The sequence below is a fragment of the Giraffa tippelskirchi genome, chromosome 7, assembly GCF_054371585.1.
Source record: "Giraffa tippelskirchi isolate mGirTip1 chromosome 7, T2T-mGirTip1v1.2.pri, whole genome shotgun sequence".
NCBI classification, from domain to species: Eukaryota; Metazoa; Chordata; class Mammalia; order Artiodactyla; family Giraffidae; genus Giraffa; species Giraffa tippelskirchi.
The window spans coordinates 12,818,219-12,824,997 of NC_137281.1; positions in this window are offsets into that span (position 1 = coordinate 12,818,219).

The window sequence follows — 6,779 nt, forward strand, 5'->3', positions numbered from 1 at the left end:
GAGCCTGATCTTTACAGAAAACCATCCTTCGCTGTACCCAAGGCAGTCTTTCTCAGACGCCCTCCCCCTGCGCGCGCGCACACACACACACACACACACACACACACACACACACGAAGCCCCCCTCCCCCCATCCCTGTTGAAGCAGATGTGGAGTTCCGCGGACCCGTTATCTTCCAAAGACCTCCCATGGCCTCCTCTTTGCCAGTTTCCCCATCTTTCCTCCCACGCCCAAAAAAGACTCTCTCAGAACGGACCCAGGGACGCGGAGTTAGCGCCACCGCCCTCCCTAGGGACCTCGTCCCACCTAACACCACGTGATGCATTCCCCCTACCCCACGCCCGCATCGAGGTCATCTTTGAGGAGACGTGCAGCTCACGCTGCTTGAGCGCCCCCTTCCCTGTTCTCTTTGGAAAGCTCCGCCCCCCCAAACCCCAACACCCCCCCGCCCCCCGGCGCCGCCTCTCCAGGAACCTTCGGCAGCGGCCAGGGCTATTTTGGGAAATTCCACGCCAGACTGCGCTTAGCGCTCCGCCTCCTTCCCCGCGCGCCACGGGAAGCCGCTCCCTGAGCCGCGGGCTCCCGCGCAGGACGGAGAGCGGCCCCCCGCTCCGCTGACGATCAGCGGCTCCCCGGGGCTGCTTCCGCCACCCTACGAAGGGGACACGCGCCGCCCTTCGGAAACCTTTCCCCCGACAAACAAGCCCCATCTCGCCGCTCCCCCCTGAACGCGCCGCTCCCATCTCCGGCTCCCGCAAGGCCAAGGCGATCACGGTAGATTCTCCCAGAGCGCAGTAGAACAGCGCCCCAGTGTGGCCGTGTCCTGCGGAGCTCGCGGAAGGGCCGGATCAGTAGAGAGACCCGCCCGACCCGCGCTAAGGTTTTAATAGGAAAAGTGTTTAAGGAAAACAACAAAAACCAAAAAACTAGTGTCACGGTCACGGACAACATGATCCTTTAGGGTCTGGCTCAGTCGTTCACTCCTCCAGGAAGCCCTCCCTGACTTCTCACCTGAATTTCCTGCAGCCATTTAGGCTTCCCCCATCCTGACCCTGACCCCTGTGCCTGTGTCTGCCCACTCCCGGCCCTGAGCTCTGGGTAGTCTTAGTCACCACCGTGTCCCCAGCATCGTCCAGGGCAGTACACTGAAAGGCTCAGACGACCTGCGGGGCACCTCCTAGGGAGCATTCATTTGCTCCCTCACACAAACGGTGCTTCGTTTTGGTGACGCGTAATCTACAGATCATAAAATCCACCTGTTTTAAGTGATGTGATGTCACTGGGTGATGATTGTTTCTACAGAGTTATACAGCCATCACCACAATCCAATTTTAGAACATTTCTGTCAGCCAAAAAAGATCTCTCCTCCCGTGCCCTGTTTTAGTCCTTTCCCATTCCGGTTCCCAGCCTCAGCTCCAGGCAACCACTGATTACTTCCCATCTTTATGTATTCTCTTCATTTTACAAGCATTTTCGGAATGCTTGCTTCTATTAGGTATTGCCTGTTGAGGATACTTAATGACACACACAGGCCCTGCCCTCGGGGACCCCAGAGTCCGGTTAGGTCCCACGGCTAATGGGAAAATATGTCTGGTCCCTCATTCAAAAATATGTATTGAACACCTGTGCCAGCTACTGCTCTAGACCCTGGGGCTATAGCACTGGGGGTGAGGGGAGAAAAAAACCTTGTTTTGCTGGAGCTGATATTCTAATGAGAGGATTTAAAAAATAAAAAAGTATATATGTGATATAATGGCTGGTGGTGAAAAGTATTATGAAGACAATAAACCAGTGGAGGAGGTAGCGATTTTTTTTTTTTTTGACCCACCACAAGGCTTGTGTGATCTTAGTTCCCTGACCAGGGATGGAACCTGGATCCCATGCAGTGGAAGTGCGGAGTCCTAAACACTGGACTGATTGTCAGGGAATTTCCAGTGGTTCAGTTTTACTTATTTATTGGCCCCTCTGCATGACGCGTGGGATCTAGTTCCCTGACCAGGGATTGAACACGAACCCCCTGCATTGGAAGCATGGAGTCTTAACCACTGGAGCACCAGAGAAGTCCCCCCAGGGGTTCAGTTTTAGAATGGCCAAGGAGCACCTCTCTAAGAAGAAAACATTTGATCAGGGACCTGACTGAAATGAAGGAGTCAAGCCTGTATCTGAGGGAACAATGTACAAACATTCCACCAACACTTTATATGCAAGAGACCCCCTCAAAGTCACAGCTAACTGGATCAAAGGAATAGCAATCTATCCAAAGGGGTGCTTTGACATTTGAGGCTAAATTGTCCTGTACGCTGCAGTCCATTTGGCATACCTAACCATCCAGGTTTATAAATGCCTTTAGAACAGGTCTCAAAGTTTAGTCCAGGGTACCCTGGGAGTTCTCCAGACCTTTTGTCCACAAAGTTAACATTATTTTCGTAATAACACCAGTATGTTTTTTGGCCAGCCCACTCTTGTTTTCTCTTGAGTGTACAGTGGAGTTTTTCAGAAGCTCTGGGACGTGTGACGATGTCATTGCTCTGCCAGCTAATGGAATATGTGCTTGTGGATTCCTGTATATTCAAAGTATCAGTTCTAAGTTCTAACACAGTGACTTGAAGTTCACAACAGTAAATATCAGTAATTAGTTTTTTGGCAGAGCCGTATGGCATGTGGGATCTTGATTCTCTGACCAGGGATCAAACTCTTGCCCCCTTCATTGGAAGCACAGTGTCTTAACCGCTGGACTGTCAGGGACATCCTAGCCCATATAAATAAAAGCTCTTTAGGGTCCTCAATACTTTTAAGAGTGTAAAAGGGGCTTTGACATCAAAATTCCAGAACAGGGAAGGATGGGGGGGACAATTAGGGAGTTTGGGATGGACATGTATAGGCTGCTTTATTTAAAATTAATAACCAATTAGGACCTACTGTATAGCACATAGAACTCTGCTCAATGTAACATGGCAGCCTGGATGGGAGGGGATTTGGAGGAGAATGGATACATGTATATGTATCGCTGAGTCTCTTCTCTGTTCACCTGAAACTCACAACATTATTAATCGACTATAGCCTAATACAAAATAAAAAGTTTAAGTTTGAAAAAATTAAAACATACAAAGTGAAAAAAATAAAATGAATAACCAATAAGGACATGGAATGTCCTGTGAAGCACATGGAATACTTACTGCTCAATGTAACATGGCAGCCTGGATGGGAGGGGATTCGGGGGAGAATGGATACATGTATATGTATTGCTGAGTCTCTTCTCTGTTCACCTGAAACTCACAACATTGTTAATTGGCTGTGCCTACTACATGCATACTAATTTACTTCAGTCATGTCCAACTCTTTGCAACTCTATGGACTGTAGCCCGCCAGGCTCCTCTGCCCACAGGATTCTCCAGGCAAGAATAATGGAGCGGGTTGCCATGCCCTCCTCCAGGGGATCTTCCCTACCCAGGGATCAAATCCATGTCTCCAGCAGCCCCTGCAATGCAGGCAGATTCTTTACCACTGAGCCACCAGGGAAGCCCCTAATTGACCCACTGCAAAATAAAAAGTTTTTTTACAAAATCCGAAACAGCTGCCCTTAGCAACCCTTTCATTGTGACAATCACCAAATATCCCACACATTTTGAAAGGGCCCCCAGGCACTGCCCCTGGGTGAGAATCACAGCCATCAGTTGTTGAAAGCCGCCTCGAGTCTCTGCCTTTAGGCTTCTGTCAGAGGATGCTAAATTGAACTTTTCCCAGGACCTCCAGAATTGGTACTAGGTGCAAAGATGGGAACAAAAGCAGCCAACTACCCACTGCCTCAATTCAAGGTCACCACAATTGGAACCAGCCACCTGCCCTGAAAACTCACCAAGAGGACACAGGGCTAGCCTAACCTCTGTCATTTCCCCCAGAAAATGATGGAGAGGAAAGGAAGTGTCATCCTCTTTGGAGGGATATGAAAGGATAGAGTCCTCGGGAGAAGCTGGACCTTCCCTCACCTATGAAATTTGAGTCTGGTTTCAGCTGAAGTTTTCTTCCCCTCAGATACTTGTTAGGAAAAACAAAGTCTATGGAAGAGTTGAGAGAACGGTACAACGAACTCCTGCACACCCTCTACCTTAGCAGGCACACGTGCTAAGTTGCTTCAGTTAGTCTGACTCTTGGTGACCTGATGGACTGTAGCGCACCAGGCTCCTCTGTCCATGGGATTCTCCAGGCAAGAGTACTGAAGTGGGTTGCCATTTCCTTCTCCAGGAGATCTTCCCCACCCAGGGATGGAACTCCCATCTCTTACTTCTCCTGCATCAGCAGGCACCACTAGCACCGCCTCGGAAGCCCAAGAATAAGCAGCTGTTAACATTTCACGCTGTTTCCCTTCTTTCTCTGTATAGCCACACGTGCTCACACACATGTGAATATTTGCTGAACCGTACCGAGGCTTGGCTGCTAAATACTTCAGCATGTATCCTCGAAGAATGAGGCCATTCTCTTACAGAGTAAAAGTGAAAGTTGATAGACCCATGATACTATTATCACACCGAAAAAATGGGAGCAATAATTTCATAAAATAATCTAGTGTTCAACATTTGTATTTTAAAATGAATGAAAATGAGAAACAGGGGCTTCCCTGGTGGTCCAGTGGTTAAGAATCTGCCTTCCAATGGAGAGGACATGGGTTTGACCCCTGGTCAGTGAACTAAGATCCCACATGACCCAGGGTAACGTAACCCAGGGGCCACAACTAGAGAGCCTGAGCCCTGAAACTACTGAAGCCCACACTCTCTAGAGCCCGTGCTTTGAAACAAGGGAAGACCATGCACCGCAACTAGAGAAATCCTTCATGCTGCAACAAAGAAGCCACACGCCACAACAAGGACCCAGCTCAGCCAAAAACAGAAAGAAAATATGGGAAACATTAGAGAATCTTCTCATTCAGTGCAGTTCAGTTCAGTTGCTCAGTCGTGTCCGACTCTTTGCGACCCCATGAATCGCAGCACACCAGGCCTCCCTGTCCATCACCAACTCCCTGAGTCCACCCAAACCCATGTCCATCGAGTCGATGATGCCATCCAGCCATCTCATCCTCTGTCGTCCCCTTCTCCTCCTGCCCTCAATCTTTCCCAGCATCAGGGCCTTTTTAAATGAGTCAGCTCTTCCCATCAGGTGGCCAAAGTATTGGAGTTTCAGCTTCAACATCAGTCCTTCCAATGAACACCCAGGACTGATCTCCTTTAGGATGGACTGATTCGATCTCCTTGCAGTCCAAGGGACTCTCAAGAGTCTTCTCCAACACCACAGTTCAAAAGCATCAATTCTTCAGCGCTCAGCTTTCTTTATAGTCCAACTCTCACATCCATACATGACCACTGGAAAAACCATAGCCTTGACTAGACGGACCTTTGTTGGCAAAGTAATGTCTCTGCTTTTTAATATGCTGTCTAGGTTTGTCATAACTTTCCTTCCAAGGAGTAAGCGTCTTTTAATTTCATAGCTGTAGTCACCATCTGCAGTGATTTTGGAGCCCAGAAAAATTAAGTCAGCCACTGTTTCCACTGTTTCCCCAACTATCTGCCATGAAGTGATGGGACCAGATGCCATGATCTTAGTTTTCTGAATGTTGAGCTTTAAGCCAACTTTTTCACTCTCCTCTTTCACTTTCATCAAGAGGCTCTTTAGTTCTTCTTCACTTTCTGCCATAAGGGTGGTGTCATCTGCATATCTGAGGTTATTGATACTTCTCCCGGCAATCTTGATTCCAGCTTGTGCTTCTTCCAGCCCAGAATTTCTCATGATGTACTCTGCATATAAGTTAAATAAGCAGGGTGACAATATACAACCTTGACATACTCCTTTTCCTATTTGGAACCAGTCTGTTGTTCCATGTCCAGTTCTAACTGTTGCTTCCTGACCTGCATACAGGTTTCTCAAGAGGCAGATCAGGTGGTCTGGTATTCCCATCTCTTTCAGAATTTTCCACAGTTTATTGTGATCCACACAGTCAAAAGCTTTGGCATAGTCAATGAAGCAGAAATAGATGTTTTTCTGGAACTCTCTTGCTTTTTCGATGATCCATCGAATGTTGGCAATTTGATCTCTGGTTCCTCTGCATTTTCTAAAACCAGCTTGAACATCTGGAAGTTCACGGTTCACATATTGCTGAAGCATGGCTTGGAGAATTTTGAGCATTACTTTACCAGCATGTGAAATGAGTGCAATTGTGCGGTAGTTTGAGCATTCTTTGGCATTGCCTTTCTTTGGGGTTGGAATGGAAACTGACCTTTTCTAGTCCTGTGGCCACAGCTGAGTTTTCTATATTTGCTGGCATATTGAGTGCAGCACTTTCACAGCGTCATCTTTCAGTATTTGAAATAGCTCAACTGGAATTCCATCACCTCCACTAGCTTTGTTCATAGTGATGCTTCCTAAGGCCCTCTTGACTTCACATTCCAGGATGTCTGGCTCTAGGTGAGTGATCACACCATCGTGATTGTCTGGGTCGTGAAGAACTTTTTTGTACAATTCTTCTGTGTATTCTTGCCACCTTTTCTTAATATCTTCTGCTTCTGTTAGGCCCCTACCATTTCTGTCCTTTATTGAGCCCATCTTTGCATGAAATGTTCCCTTGGTATCTCTAATTTGCTTGAAAAGATCTCTAGTCTTTCCCATTCTGTTGCTTTCCTCTATTTCTTTGCATTGATCGCTGAGGAAGGCTTTCTTATCTCTCTTATCTCTCCTTGCTACTCTTTGGAACTCTGCATTCATATGGGTACATCTTTCCTTTTCTCCTTTG